Genomic DNA, 17260 nt, shown 5'->3' with positions numbered 1-17260 from the left:
TGTGTCATCAATTGTCGCCACTGTGCCATCAATTGTCGCCACTGAGCCATGCCATCAATTGTCGCCACTGTGCCATCAATTGTCGCCACTGTGCCATGCCATCAAACGCAGCCACTGTGCCATGCCATCAAACACAGCCACGGTGCCATCAATTGTCTCCACTGTGCCCATCAATTGTCTCCACTGTGCCCATCAATTGTCACCACTGTGCCCATCACCGCTGGCTCTGATAGGCACTTCCAAACACCAACAAACTGCTGTTATTCAGTTGGCCGGCGCTCACCAGGGGGCTGGTCATCTGAATAGTGGGCAGCAGTGGTGACAATACATAGAGATTCATGCAATGCATGCATGAATCTCTATGTATTGTACACTTGAGTGATGGCGCAGGGGAGAGAGGGGGCGGCGCTCCTGAGCCCACTATGAACGCACCGCCGCTGAACACTGCGCTGCTGTGCAGTGACATGAATGACGTGTCACCACATGACTCTTCAAATGTAATTGAATAAAAACCCAAGCAGTGCGATGCCCTGAAAAACACTTTGCCCCGCTCTCTTAACTGACCTGCATTTACCATGCTTTGCTGTAAGTAAGAGCTAAATAAGCCACGCTTAAGCTGTAAACAGAATAAACAAAATTGATTTAATTTAACACCGGCCAGGATTCAAACCCTTAATGGGCAGGCTGAATGTTCCAACTTGATCGATCAACTTGGGTACAACTAGCCTGCCGAATTAATTTGCGATTATTACAAGCGGCTGCTATAGCCTCTAGCAATAATCACTGTCTTCTCCCAGTGGTGACGTCTTTCCCCCGATGGAAGAAGACAATTGCTCAGCAGGAGGGATTCCTCTGTCAACACTGACTGTGTTGATGGTGGAATTGTTAAAATTCCTTTCCTGCAACCCATGGTTGCAGGAAAGAAATTCCCACAGTGTATTGCCTGCCTTAGATGCACTAGCACATTTAAATAGACCTGATTAATAGATTAAAGCGGAACGCCAGTTAACAGTTTTTAAGCACTTACAACAACAGTTTTTTCCTTTTGGGGTGAAAAGTTTACATAAATGAATAAAAGCTGACCATTACAAGCACCCCTGTTAGTGTTAAAGTGGATGTAAACCCTCCAAATATACAGTGAAGTGAACAGCCTCAGATGATACACATGGATGAAACAAATCTCCCTACATAAGTTTTACATTTATATCTGCTGTCTTTAGCTTTATATACTGTTTAGAAAGTGCACATCCTGTTAGAAAATGTTCTCTTCCTGTTCAGCACTGCAGTGAAGTCTGGGCATACAGCCAAGACAGCTGATTGGAGGAAAGGCACACACCCCCTTTTCTCATAGGTAGAGACTTTCAGAGCTGATCCTTGAATGTTCAAGGCTCTGCTAAGCTATTTTTAGCATCCTCACCAACACAACACAAAGGCTGCTTTTATCATATGTGATGGAGAACTTGCCAGGAGTTATCAGGTTGAGAGAGGGAGAGAGCTACGGGGCATAGTGTTTTGAAGAGAGATAGCAAAACACTACAAATATATGTGTCCAGCTCAAATTTCATGAATCGGGTTTACATCCACTTTAAATGTTTTTTCCTAACTTCTTAAAGGGGAGGTTCACCCTAAAAACGACGTTCTAGTATTACATTTGCCCCCCACATTACAATACAATTATGCCTATTATGTTTTTTTGTATGCTGTACATACCTTGGTACAGCTAATTCACCCGTGGCTTCCGGGTTGCAGTCACCACGCTCTGCTCTGGGAAGACTAAGAACTGAGAATCGGTGGTCATGTGATCTTGGGCTTTGGGCCGGCGGAGGACAGCTGCTGCATCAGACCGATGCTGCAGCATAGAGGGTAAATGTTTATTATTTCTATTCCCACACTTCTCCTTTAATATAAGATTTGACAAGCCACACCCACTTTTGCCATGCTTGTTTTAGGACTGCTTGGAGCCAATGGTAACAGATTTTGGTCAATGCAGAGTAAACATGCCGCACGGTAACTGCAGAATCAAGGTGCACATAGACATCAGATGACATAATGGGCACCTTTAATGAGTGTTACAGGAAAAATAATTAGAAAACAAGCTGGTGGATGTTGATACCCCTAGCCACATGATTTAAGCTACAAAAGGCCTAAAAGTTTATTGGGTACTCTGAAGATTTTTTTTTTATAGCGAAGGCCTAAAAGTTCACCTTTCGTAACATGTTACAACCATATTCAGGGTGTAACATTGTACTGTTTCAGCAGCCCCTGCACCCCCCCTCCCAATCCTCATTGTGACAGCAAGCAGGAGATCTTCTCCCTGCACTCACTGTCAAAATGTAAGGCCCCTTTCACACGGACGGCTGTATTTATGTTTTGCTGGAATTCAAGACTCCAGGTACAGCGATCAGCTGCATTTGTACAGTGCTTTTAGCTGCGGTTGCGTTTAGCCACGGCACGATATTGAATGGGGATCCGACTTGGATCCCTGCCAATACCAAGCACTGTGTCTGGTATGAATCTTTAAGGGGGGAACTCCATGCCAAATTTCAAATAAAAAACAGGCATGGGTTCCCCCTACAGGAGCATACCAGGCCCTTGGGTCTGCTATGGATTTTAAGGGGAACCCCCGTACGCCGAAAAAATGGCGTGGGGTTCCCCAAAATCCATACCAGACCCATATCCGAGCAGCAGCCCGGCCGGTCAGAAAAGGGGGTGGGGACGAGCGAGCGCCCCCCTCCTTAACCGTGCCAGGCCGAATGCCCTCAACATGGGGGGTAGGTGCTTTGGGGCAGGGGGGGCGCCCTGTACCCCCCCCCACCCCAAAGCACCTGTCCCCATGTTGATGAGGACAGGGCCTCTTCCCGACAACCCTGGCCATTGCTTGTCGGGGTCTGCAGGAGGGGAGATTATCAGAATCCGGGAGCCCCCTTTAATAAGGGGATCCCCAGATGCCGGCCCCCCACCCTAGGTTAATGAGAATGGGGTATTCACCTGGCGGGAAAAAAAAATGTTAAAAAACACAGTACACAGGGTTTTTAAAGTTTATTAATCAGCTCGGGGGGCACCCCTCTCTTCTTTAACGAGGGGGGCCCTGCTTCTTCTAGGTCTTCTGCCGGGGGTCTCGGTTTTCACCTGCGTCTGGTTCTCTTCCGCCGGGGGGGGGTGCTTTCTTCTTTAGCTCTTTTACGAGCGGCCCCCTCCCGGGCTTCTTCGACGTCTTCATGCACGCGGAGCATGATGGGACTGTGACGTCATAAGAGGCCTGTATAAATCAGTGCGAGCTGCGCACACGGCATTACAGCGGGAGGAAGTGACGTGTCAACATCGAAGAAGAAGGCGATAGAAGCCTGGGCAACCCCCTCGTAAAAGAGCTAAAGAAGAGAGGGGGCCCCCTGGCGGAAGAGAACCAGGCGGCGGTGAAGACCGGAACCCACCCGGCGGAAGCGAACCAGACGGCGGTGAAGACCGGAACCCCCCCCCCTGCGCAGAAGATGTTGAAGAAGCCCGGGAGGGGGCCGCTCATAAAAGAGCTAAAGAAGAAAGCAGCCCCCCCCAGCAGAAGAGAACCAGATGGCGGTGAAGACCAGGGGGTCCCGGCAGAAGACCTCAAAGAAGCATGCCCCCCCTCGTAAAATAGCTAAAGAAGAGAGGGGGGCCCCCCGAGCTGACTAATAAATTACTTTAAAAACCCTGTGTAGTGTGTTTTTTCACATTTTTTTTCCCGCCAGGTAAATGGGTAGGGGTACGATGTACCCCATACTCATTCACCTAAGGTGGGGGGCCGGCATCTGGGGACCCCCTTATTAAAGGGGCTCCCGGATTACGATAATCTCCCCTCCCGCAGACCCCGACAACCAACGGCCAGGGTTGTCGGGAAGAGGCCCTGTCCTCATCAACATAGGGACAGGTGCTTTCGGGTGGGGGGGTCACAGGGTGCCCCCCTGCCCCAAAGCATCTACCCCCCCATGTTGAGGGCATGCGGCCTGGCACGGCTAAGGAGGGGGGTCGCTCGCTCACATTAACCGTAGTGTGTGAATGGTGTCATAGGAAAGCACTGTGTGCTTCTAGCTGCGGTAATATCTGCAGCTAAAAGCACCATTCTATCCGTCCATGTGAAAAGGGCCTAAAAAGAAATGTGGCCATGCTTAGCTCCACTCAGTTTTTGTGAATGTGAGAGCTACAAGTACAAACAGCCTTTGCGGCTGTCGGCTTGTAGTTCTCAATGTATTACAAGGGTGCTGTTGAGCACTGTGGTAGTTCATCGATGCTTCCTGTCAGTGTGCATCTGCCTGCCTGTATGACAGTCTGCAAGAGCCCTGCATTGCACCCGTGAACTGCTGCTCTTGGGTGCAATGTTTTGGAGGGATCCTTTTAAAAAAATAAAATAAATGCATATTCCTTTACCTGCAAAAAAGATGTGCATTTTTTTTTTCTTTTACAAAGATGAACTTATCCTTTAGGCTGGGTTCACACTGGAGAACGCAGTGGCTCACAGCAGGAGTCCCGTGCTTCTCCATTCACCGTTTCAGGTCCAATTTCAGCACGGATTTTGGGCTGAATTCAGACCTAAAGGGGACCAAAAGACGCACAGGGCTCCTGAGCAATTCACACTGCGGCCGCTTGGGAGATGTGTGAACCAGCTGGTCACAACTTCCTGCTATGCAAATTGGATGTGGTGAATAGTGTGAACCCAGCCTTAAACTTCAGGGAAGCAGCAAAAAGTGCAGTACAAATATGTGAACTCTGGGCCATATTCTCAAAGAATTACGCCGGCGTATCAGCAGATACGCCGACGTAAGTCCGATTCTAAGGCCGTCCTATATTTAAGTGTATTCTCAAACTGAGATACACTTAAACATGCCTAAGATACGACGGCCAGCGCCGTTGTATCTTAGGCTGCAATATCTACGCTGACCGCTAGGTGGCGTTTCATTTGCGGTCAGTGTAGAATATGCAAATGACTAGTCACGCCGATACTCTAACGTACGCTTGCCCGTCGTAGTGATTTGACGTCGTTTCCGTAAGCGATACGCGGCGTAAAGATAAACATGCCCCCTAGGTGGCGTACTCAATGTTAAGTATGGCCGTCGTTCCCGCGTCAAAATTTGAAAATTTAACGTCGTTTGCGTAAGTCGTCCGTGAATGGCGATGGACGCCATTTACGTTACCGTCAAAACAAATGACGTCCGTGAGACGTCATTTAGCGCAATGCACGTCGGGTAATTTACCCGACGGAGCATGTGCATTATGATCGGCGCAGGAGCACGCCTAATTTAAATGATCCACGCCCCCTACCAGGATCATTTGAATTAGGAGTGCTTGCGCAGGTGGACTTTACGCTACGCCGCCGCAAGTTTACAGATAAGTGGTTTGGGAATCAGGCACTTGCCAGTTAAACTTGCGGCGGAGTAACGTAAAGGACATACGTTACGCCGCCGGAGATCTATAAGAATATGGCCCCTTATGTGTAGCTATGCTCATGATCCAGTAATTTAACTATAGCTTTCGGCAGCCCACTTGGCTGCTCTTGGGCCTCGGGTAGGTGAGGGGCTCCAGTAAGAAGGCTGTTACGAAAAACTAAACTGTGAAGCTTCCAGTATTGAAGGCCTGAAGCTGGACCTCAGGGTCCTATCAGTGCAGATCCATTGCCCTCTGAACTGCTACAGATTAAAATTAAAGTGGTTGTAAAGGCTACAGGTTTACCTTAACACATCCTCTGCATTAAGGTGAAAACACTTTTATGTACAGCTCCCCCCTAAAGACTTACCTGAGCTAGATCTTGATCCAGAGCTGTGCCAGACACCATCAGCTTTGCTCTCTCTCACACTTCACAGGGACTGAGGCAGAAACAGGAGCCATTGTTTCCTGATGCTGTCAGTCAAAGCCTGTGAGGAGGAAGCAGGGGGCAGAACCATGATGCACTGTGTTTGTGTGTGTGTCAATAGATACACACAGCCTGGTTTGGGTAAGGTAAAACAATTGCACAGAGCAGGCAACTATAACATGTTTGTTAATTAAGAAAAAAAAAACGTTACTATCAGTTAAAGAGTGCATGTCTAATGCAATTAAAGATCCCAGAGTTTCTGCTCCAAAATTATAAGACAGCTGATAGTTGCTATTATTAATATTATTATTATTGCTACTACAGCTGTAACTTTTCTCAGCATAGCTTTGATCCCTTGTAGTGTACTGACTATACAAGATTTTCTCAATCTTTTCAACATGGGGACCCCCCAAAATAACTTTCCAGTCTCAGGGAACCCCTGCTGATGATAACTATACCTAGATCTCCCAGTACATTAGCATGATGGTCAAAGAGAAAAATGTTCCTTATTTTTGTGGTCATTGGGAATAATGCCCCCCTTACAGATAGCTAAAAAGATCATTGGTGTTATTGGTTACTTTTCTGTAGGTAGAAATTGTTTTTTTTATCTAGGAACCCCTAGCAACCTCCAAATGAACCCTAGAGTTCCACGGCACCCTAGTTGGAAAAAGCTAACCTATACTAACAACTCTCCTGCTGTCTGTCCATTGATTTAGGCATACTTTATGTTAAAACGATTGTAACCCTAAAACAAACAAAAAAATCCTGTTATTTTAAGGGGTCCCCATGTTGAAAAGGTTGAGAAAGTCTGGTATAGTCAGTACACTACAAGGGAGCAAGGCTATGCTAATAAAAGTTACTGCTGTAGTAGCAATAATAATAATAAAATCCATAAACAGCCTAGTTCTTCTGCTGTGTCCCCCTAGGTGTGCTGACCACGGTAATCTTGGCTGCTGATCCCTGATACGGTGGTCAGTTCACATGAATCCGTCATCCCGCTGTGTAGTCAGTCTCTCCCTCTCCCCTCCCTGCTTGTCTGCTTAATAGTCTGTGCTTTGGTAGCCGATCTCTGGTTGTGCTGGCCTCCCCTCTCTCAGTGAGTACTAATTACATACTCATTGAGCAGAGAATGACATTATAATACTAATATAATGACAGATTTAGGTATTTCTAACTACAGTCAGGTCCATAAATATTGGGGCATCGACACAATTCTAATATTTTTGGCTCTACACCACCACAATGGATTTGAAATGGAACAAACAAGATATGCTTTAACTGCAGACGTTCAGCTTTAATTTGAGGGTATCTACATCCAAATCAGGTGAACGGTGTAGGAATTACAACAGTTTGTATATGTGCCTCCCGCTTTTTAAGGGACCAAAAGTAATGGGACAGATTAACAATCATGAATCAAACTTTGACTTTTTAATACCTGGTTGCAAATCCTTTGCAGTCAATTACAGCCTGAAGTGTGGAACGCAATGACATCACCAGACGCTGGGTTTCATCCCCGGTGATGCTCTGCCAGGCCTCTCCTGCAACTGTCTTCAGTTCCTGCTTGTTCTTGGGGCATTTTCCCTTCAGGTTTGTCTTCAGCAAGTGAAATGCATGCTCAATTGGATTCAGGTCAGGTGATTGACTTGGCCATTGCATAACATTACACTTCTTTCAGCAGTCACGTCATCAATAAATACAAGAGAACCAGTTCCATTGGCAGCCATACATGCCCATGCCATGACACTACCACCACCATGCTTCACTGATGAGGTGGTATGCTTTGGATCATGAGCAGTTCCTTTCCTTCTCCATACTCTTCTCTTCCCATCACTCTGGTACAAGTTGATCTTGGTCTCATCTGTCCATATGATGTTATTCCAGAACTGTGAAGGCTTTTTTAGATGTTGTTTGGCAAACCCTAACCTGTTTTTGAGGCTCACCAATGGTTTACATCTTGTGGTGAACCCTCTGTATTCACTCTGGTGAAGTCTTCTCTTGATTGTTGACTTTGACACACATACACCTACCTCCTGAAGAGTGTTCTTGTTGTTTTCCGTGGTCTTCCGGGTCTCACCGATGCGTTCTTTCTTTTTAAGGATGTTCCAAACAGTTGATTTGGCCACACCTAATGTTTTTGCTGTCTCTCTGATGGGTTTGTTTTGTTTTTTCAGCCTTATGATGGCTTGCTTCACTGATAGTGACAGCTCTTTGGATCTCATATTGAGAGTTGACAGCAACAGATTCCAAATGCAAATAGCACACTTGAAATGAACTCTGGACCTTTTTTCTGATCCTTGTAAATGGTATAATGAGGGAATAACACACACCTGGCCATGGAACAGCTGAGCAGCCAATTGTGGGAAACACATATACAAACTATTCCTACACCGTTCACCTCATTTGAATGTAAATACCCTCAAATTAAAGCTGAAAGTCTGCAGTTAAAGCCCATCTTGTTTGTTTCATTTCAAATCTATTGTGGTGGTGTATAGAGCCAAAAAGATTAGAATTGTGTCGATGCCCCAATATTTATGGACCTGATTGTGTAGTTAGAATATTTTATTCAATGCCTAGCTTGTATAAATGGAGCTTTTATTTTCTTTAAATAAGTGTTACCTGAATAGAAAGCATATTGCACACATACTATTTTAAATTGATCACACAATTTATAATCTGCTTCAGAGTAACAGAAAATAGGAAGGAAACCTGTTAAAATATCATCAGTCTTGTGTCTCGGGCACACTTCCATTCCTTGCTTTTTGTTATTTTGAGAAAAATTGTGTGATTATATAATAATCATAAAAAGTATATATATTTTTTTTTTAAGTCATTTAGCAACTCTAAAATATGTGTGTGTGAAAGTAAGTAATATTGTAGCCTAATGACTTAGGGCCAAATCCACAAAAGGGATACGACGGCGTAACTGCTGTTACGCCGTCGTATCCCTGTTCCTAACTATGGAACTGATCCACAGAATCCGTTTTCCATAGTTAGGCAGAAGATCCGGCATGTGTAAGGGACTTACACTGCCGGATCTTAGGATGCAGTACCGCATCCGCCGCTGGGGGCATTTTATGTCGAAATGCCGCCTCGGGTATGCAAATTAGCACTTACGGAGATCCACGAAGCTTTTCAGCTTCGTTTTTTCTCCGTAAGTTTTAGTTTGCATACGCAAAATTAGGGCTGCTTTTACAAGGTGTAAAGTTAGTACACCATGTAAAAGCAGATCTTTCTATCCAGCGACGCGATTTTTTTTTAATTTTAAAATTTTTTTTTCCCGCCGTATCTTTTTTTTTTCCCGACGCAACTTTATTGACCCGTCGAAATCCACAAAGCTCGGCGTAACGTAATTTCGTGCTATGCACGTCGGGAAAATGACGTCACGAGCATGCGCAGTACGGCCGGCGCGGAAGCGCGCCTAATTTAAATGGGAATCGCCCCCATGAAAATAGGAACGCCTTGCGCCGGCGGAATTTAGGTTACACAGCCCAAAATTTCTAGGTAAGTGCTTTGTGGATCGGGCACTTAGGTAGAAATTTTAAGGCAGTGTAACTTAAATGGAAAAAAATAAGTTACGCCGGATCTTTGTGGATTTGGCCCTTATTTCTTACTGTTTGATAGTTACTGGAGCTGTGTGGACATTTGTGAAGGTTTTTCCTTGCTCTGTGATAAGAGTGGCCATAGGAGAGTTCAGGATCCACAGATCAGTGCACACTTCTGATAATCAAATAGTAATGCCGCGTACACACGATCATTTTTCGGCATGAAAAAAACAACGTTTTAAAAAAATGTCATTTAAAATGATCTTGTGTGGGCTTCACATCATTTTTCGGGTTCTAGCAAAAAAAATTCGAACATGCTGCATTTTTTAACGACGTTTTAAACTTTGTCGTTTTACGGGTTGTAAAAAATTATCATGTGTGGGCTAAAATGACGTTAAAAACCCGCGCATGCTCAGAAGCAAGTTATGAGACGAGAGCGCTCGTTCTGGTAAAACTAGTGTTCGTAATGGAGTAAACACATTCATCACGCTGTAACAGACAGAAAAGCGCGAATCGTCTTTTACTAACACAAAATCAGCTAAAGCAGCCCCAGGAGTGGCGTCATCCGCATGGAACTTCCCCTTTATAGTGCCGTCGTACGTGTTGTACGTGACCACCCTTTACTAGAGCATTTTTTTAAAACGATCGTGTGTGGGCAACGTCGTTTTAATGATGAAGTTGGAAAAAACTATTTTTTTTCTAGATGCTGAAAAACCTTTCTTTACATGCCGAAAAATGATCGTGTGTATGCGGCATATGATCGTCCACAGTTGGTCATAGCAAATCTGCTGGCCATCAGAGGTGTTCATTATAGGATAAGAATGTTTTTCAGAGTTCTGGATAATCTTGAATACAGGGCCCAATTCTGTACAGAAGAGGGAAGAATCAAAGGACCACACGTAAAGCTCCCAGACAGCTGCCCACAGCTCTCGTACGGCAACAGATTTGTGTGTGACTATCTTTGTTACTTGGGGAGCCTGAAACCCAGACACATGATTCAAAACCCAGATTGTCCGGGTGAATCCCAGACAGGTGGCAACCCTAATCACAGCTAAAATAAAACCTAGTGATGTTATCATACACATTACATACACACTGGGATGACTTCTCTCATGAGTCTTTTTAAAAGTTTTCCAAGATGCAATTCATTCATAGACCAATGGGAAGCACTTCTTTACCTGTTTGCCATTGTTTCTCTCTGTAATGTCTGGAAACATTGAGGCACCTCTAAGTGTAGCAATAGGTTGCTAAATGTTGTACCTTCATTAAATGTAACCATATTGCTACACTTAGAGGCTCCTCTCTTCTTTTTTATACTGAGTTGTTACATGACCCTACTCTTTTATCAAGACATCGCTTGTATACCAAGGCAACATTTATTAAAACATTTTGCTTGTCTTGAAAAACGCTCTCAAACCAAGTTACTCTCAAACCAAGGTTTTACTTTATGCAGAATCACAGTCTAGCATTTCTTTCACTTTTATTACAGCATGTTTGATGGATCTTCATTTTCAATCAGTATCCTACATTTGCTTTTTAAAATAAAAACAAATACTGTACATTATTTAATTATTTAGAGAAATTTAAGAATAAGAAGATACACATGACAGAATGAGTTGTTTTTAAAAACAAAACAATTGACTTGCTTCCCTCTAGTGGAGGATGAGTGGAAGTGCTATGTTGACATGGTGCACTGAAAGTACACACTTAAACCTTAAAGTGGTTGTGAACTGCAGATGTTTCAAAAAACAAAACAAAACCTGCAAGGCAGTGGCATAATGTGCTAGTATGCATCGCAAGAAGATTGGCCGAAAGGAGAAGCTACGCTGGAGCTGATGTATATTCCATTCTTGTTCTTGGGTTAAGATACACTTAGAGCCTTATGCACACATGCATAAAGTATTGCAGAGAGTATCCCCAAACCTCCTCTTGTCGGGTCCCTGCTGGTGCTGTCTGTTCCTCCTCTTCTTTGTCTGCCACCATAGCAAGCGGCTTGATATGGGGGCAGATATGTGGACCCCCCCCCAGCTGGGCTGTGTGTGTGTATAGACACACACAGTGCCACTTGGCTCTGCCCCTGCTCCCTCCTGACATGATTGGACTAGCAGCATCAGGAGCCAATGGCTTGCACTGCTTACGTCTGAGGAGAAAGGAGACAAGGGCTGCAGACAGGCAGATTGCTGGATCGATATAGGACTCAGGTAAGTGTTTAAGGAAGAGGGGGCTGGGGGGTGCTGTCTAATTCAGAGAGTGCATTAAGGTAACAAACCGTTTTCCTTTATAACCACTTTAAAAATACAAGTATATAAACTTAGATACAGAGAATGAAGCAGTATGAGAGCACATTGATAAATAATCAGTACATATGAAGCAGGTAGATAGTTTACCTTCAAAGGCAGTTACATATTAGTATCAGAGATATAGTTAATGCCAGATCATGATCCGTGTTGAGTCTCTCCCACATGTAAAGTACTCTTTATCCTTTGGCAAAGGATATATAGTTAGAAACAGAGATGGAAGGTCCACTTATTCGATACCGGGCACATTTACCCCCTTCCTGCCTATGCCAATTTTCAGCGCTGTCACACTTTGAATGACAATTGCGCAGTCATGAAGTACTGTACCCATATAAAATGTTTAGCATTTTTTTTCACACAAATGGAGCTTTCTTTCAGTGGTATTTAATTGCCACTGGGTTTTACATTTTTTGCTAAGTAAATGAAAAAATACAGGGCCTAATCCTCAAAAGAGATATGACGGAGTAACTGCTGTTACTCCGTCGTATCCCTGGTCCTAACTATGGAAGCTTTTACGCTTCGTTTTTTGTCCGTAAGTTTTATTTTACAAACGCAAAATTAGGGCTGCTTTTACAAAGTGTAAACTGTTTACACCTTGTAAAAACAGACCTTTCTTGCTAGCGACGCGATTTTTTTTTTAATTGAAATTTTTTTTTTGGCGCCGTATCTTTTTTTTTTACCCGACGCAACTTTATTGTCCCGTCGCAATCCACAAAGCCCGACGTAACGTAATTTTGCGCTATGCACGTCGGGAAAATGACGTCATGCGCAGTACGGCCGGCGCGGGAACGCGCCTCATTTAATTGGGAATCGCCCCCTGGAGAAGAGGAACGCCTTGCGCCGGCCGGATTTAAGTTACACCGCTCAAAATTTCTAGGTAAGTGCTTTGTGGATCGGGCACTTAGGTAGAAATTTTGCGGCGGTGTAACTTAAATAGGAAAAATTACGTTACGCCCGCTGGCTGAGGATTTGGCCCACAGAACATTTTGCAAACTGTAATAACAGTTTGCAAATAAATAATCTTTCTTCATAAATTTAGGCCAAATGTATTCTGCTACATTTCTTTGGTGAAAATAATCCATATCAGTGTATATTATTTAGGATAGTACAGTTATCCCCCAAATTAGCCCTTTTTGGAAAGTAGGCACCACTTTAATGGGTCCATGCAGTTTTTCTTTCAGACATCTTTATACGGTATATGAGGTTCAGTATACAAGGAAGCCAGCCAGAAAAAAAAATGAAGAGAGCTGGTGAGGGTGCTATGGGATGGGGTTATCTAATGCCAAACTAATGGCTATGATAGCAAGGTGCTAAGTAAATAGAATAAACATACCCAAAGAGTCTGGTGCAAACCTTTGGAGGGTAGCGTAAAAGTCTGAGCGTCTGAAGCATTACATTCCAGACTGTAGGTGTAGCATGGGAGAACTCTTAGGAAATGGGGTGGGAGCCGGACATAAGGGTCGTAGGTCACAGCACATCAAAGAGCAATAAGAAGGTTTAACAATGAGAAAGAATTTTGGATTGTATTTTTTAAGAAACTGGCAGCTAGTTCTATATTTGAGATGGATTAAAGTGGGGCCAGTTTGGCTAGTGGAAGACCAATTAGCGGGGTTAAGGAGGAAATAACGCATGATTAAAAAATTCTTTACTGGTGTTATTAATGAGAGAGGGAGAATTAGTTATGGTAACCATACACAAAGATATTCAGTGGTTTCTGAACAATCCAGACCTCCTTTTCATGCGTCACATAGACACATTCTTCACCATACACCGTACCTTGTAGTTGGAATTGCTAGAAAATTTCTGTGTTTTGGCCAAAATAAAGAGTTAAGAAGGCAGACAAATGTAACTTCAATGTGTCCTCTGACCACCAAGACCCACTACAATTTTCATCCTAACTCTGCAGACCTCAGGACATGACACATGTAGTAACAGATCATGTCTGTGTCTTCCATAGATAGGTGGGTGATAAGTGTTTGGATTGGAACGTATGTATTTAAGATGCCTTTGAACAGAACACTTCCTTGTTTTTGCTTTATAGACAAAATGTACTGTATGTACAGTGGGTATAGAAAAGAATCACCCCCTATAAAATCACATTAGTTGCTTTGAAGCTTGAAAGGAAGACAGACACAGTTTTTGTTTTGTCCAGCTGTATTTACTATTGCAACTTATAACATCCAAGTGAAAGATATAACACCAACATGGCAGAAAAAACAAAAATAGAATCGCAGAGTTGGAAAAAGGATCACCCCCATATGTCAGCATTTTGTTGGTCTACCTTTTGCTTTAATTACAGCCTTTAGTCTGTTGGGATATGTCACTACTAACTTTGCAATATTTGCCAACTCTTCTTTACAGAACTGCTCAAGTTCAGGTAAAGTGGTTGTGAAGGCACAAGGTGTCATCTGACCACCTTAAACACGGAACAAGTAAATTCTGAAGCCACATGGAAAAAGGTGTTATGGACAGATGAGACTAAAATTTTATTTTTTGACCTCAACAATAAACAATATCTGGTGGAAATCCAATACAGCTCACCATCAAAACTACACCATTCCTACAGTAAAGCATGAAGGGGGTAATATCCTGTTATGGAGACGTTTCTCTGCAGTAGGAACTGGGGCACTTGTCAGGATAGAAGAAAATTCTTGAGGAAAATATGCTGCGAGAAAGTTGTCAATGGGAAGAAGGTTTACCTTCCAACATGACAATGACCCAAAGCACACAGCAAAATTACCACACAGTGGCTGAAGGAGAAAAAGTATTGTTTTTATTTTTTTATGACATGTAGGTGTTATATCTTTCATCTAATAATGCAGGGAACTATGCTCGGAAGTGGGTGCAAATACCTGTCTGTCCCCTTCCTCCTGAAAAGTGATTGTGATTCTGGAGCTTCCATTTTTGTGTGGACCACTGCTTTAACTCCCACACAACCTGAGAGTCTCCACAATATTATAACATACTGCTGAAATCTATCACATGGCTTGAATCTATGGGTCCTCTCTATATCTTGCATAACAAAGGCTGGAGGAAAGTATTTTATGACTAGAGAGAATAGAGGTCATAAGATATCTTCTGTGATGAGAAAAGGCTTTTTTTTTTTTGGAAAGGGTGACATCAGTGCATGCCTTATAGAACACAGAACATTCCAAATGAGAAAGAGGTGAAAGATTTCTATCAGATGATAGATGAACGCTGGTGAGGAAGGGTAAAGAAGATGTGGAGGAAAGGGGAGGTAAGACAGAAGAGCAGCAACTTTAACCTTCACTTATTGCATCAAAGATACAGCCAGTTTTTTTCCTGGGATCAGAGAATGTACTGTTTGGAGCTTGTGACAGAATATGTTGATAAATGGAGTCACTTTTTTGTTTAGCGTAACATACAAAGTCATTGGCACCAAGGTCAGAGATTTGCTAAAGGCCATGTAGAAGTTAGAGCATGGGAAAACATGAGTAACATTAACTAAACAAGTTATGTTTGGATAAAGGTAACCACAGATGAGCAGATCCCTTACAGAGATCAGTGAGTGGTGACCATTATCCAGGTCATATTTTAGAATGCCACCGCCACGTGCTGCAATCTTCTGTATATGCACGGTGAAAGGCGTGTTGTATGAAAGAACACGCTGGAGGTTTTGCATTGAACCATGTTTTATGACAGGAAAAGGATTACTCATTTCTCAATGGGAACTCATGAGCATTTAAACAAGTAGGTCAATCTGATTTCATAAACAAGTTACATGTTCATTAGTCATTAGCAACTGTGGCATCGCTTGATTGTTTATTTTGGTGGTACCTGCAGGCTGATGGTTCCTGTAGAAATCTTCACTCCACTGATGTCCAGTCCTCTACATAGTGCTGAACTTCCAGTGTTTTCCATCTAACATTGCAGTGCATTAAAGAAGGTCTCGAGAGCCACTAACCCCTTTCTGTCCTCTCCCTTATTGACAAGCCTGTGTATTATTTTCACAGAATGGCACACATTCTGTGAATGGAGGAGAGGCATATGAATGACAGAATTCTCTCCCCCAGTTCAGAGAACGTGTTGCATTATGTTAATACTATGCATAGACTTTTGATAACGGAGGAGAGGGCAGGAGCCTGTCGATACCTTCTTTAAATATTCTTATACAGGATGTATATTGTACCAACAGTTTGCACAGCACTTTAAATAATTACCGTATTTATCGGCGTATACCGCGCACTTTTTTGCCCTGAATTTCAGGGCAAAATCGTTGGTGCGCGATATACGCCGATACCCGCTTCCCGCGCAGAGTTTGAACTACCGCGCCGGCATATACCGAGCGCAGTACACTCGTGTATAGTCGGGCAGGCTCGGGTTCTCTCGCAGTCACGTCCTGGACGTACAGGACGTGACCGCGAGAGGAGCCGAGCCTGCCCGACTATACACGAGTGTACTGCGCTCGGTATATGCCGGCGCAGTTTTCCCGAGCGCAGTACACTCGTGTATAGTCGGGCAGGCTCGGGTTCTCTCGCAGTCACGTCCTGGACGTACAGGACGCACAAGACGTGACCGCGAGAGGAGCAGAGCCTGCCCGACTATACACAAGTGTCCTGCGCTCGGTATATGCCGGACCCGACGAGGAGGACACCACCGAAGCCGCAGACGACGCCGGACCCGACGAGGCCGCCGATGGACGCCGCGCAAGACACCAAAACTGTAAGTACTAAAATCTTTTTTTTACAGGAATGCGGGTCTACTTTAGGGGTGCGTGCTATACGCCGGAGCGCGCAATACCCCGATAAATACGGTAAGTTAGATTCAATTCAACAATGTTAGGAGGGTCAGTGTACAGTAGGATGACCAGACATCTCCGGTTTCCAGGAACAGTCCCCGGATTGGGGACACTGTCCCCGGACCAAGTCTGTCGACGGATTGGATTTGAACAGGGGCTCGGGCAATTTCAAAGACAGTGCAGAATAAAAAGCTCCTCCTAGCTTGGGGGGTGTATTTTTTTTTTACATTATCTATTCCCCTTTCTGATGATCATGTGCTGGTCGGAGCGGAGGGAATATTTCTTCAGTTTCGGGTGCATGCCCATTCAGCTCTGCTCTCTGTTCTTCTGCCTTGGCTCAAGTCCCGCCAAGCCGCCTGCCTGCTTATCTCCTTGCCTTCCCAGGCAGAGTGATCTTCTTCTGCTCTCCACCCAGTAGTAGCTGGGGCCCAGAGAGTAAGACTTGACAGGCTGTGAGGCCGGCGGCGGCGACGGGCAGAGAGTTGCTGATTGCTGTCATTACTAGTAAAATAAAAATATGTCCCCGGATTTCATTTAAAAAATCTGGTCACCCTAATGTACAGCAATGCTAGCCATTACCCTCGCAGGACTGGACGTTCATCACTGTAAAGAGGTCTTAACATCACTGGTGAGAAGATTTCTACTTGAACCATCATGAATGATGCTGACAATCAGGACATTTAGTGAAAGAAAAAAGTACTGCGAGAAAATCTCTGGATTAAAGGTGAACATTGCAGCCAAATCTTGTTTGGTTATTGTGAATTTTAATGGGTTATTCATTTTATGATGTTATTGTTGGCTGGAGTTTGGCTTCAAAATATAAGTCAGCAATCGCTGTTCG

The sequence above is a fragment of the Rana temporaria genome, chromosome 12, assembly GCF_905171775.1.
Source record: "Rana temporaria chromosome 12, aRanTem1.1, whole genome shotgun sequence".
NCBI lineage: Eukaryota > Metazoa > Chordata > Amphibia > Anura > Ranidae > Rana > Rana temporaria.
Note: the sequence above shows the minus strand (reverse complement) of the source record.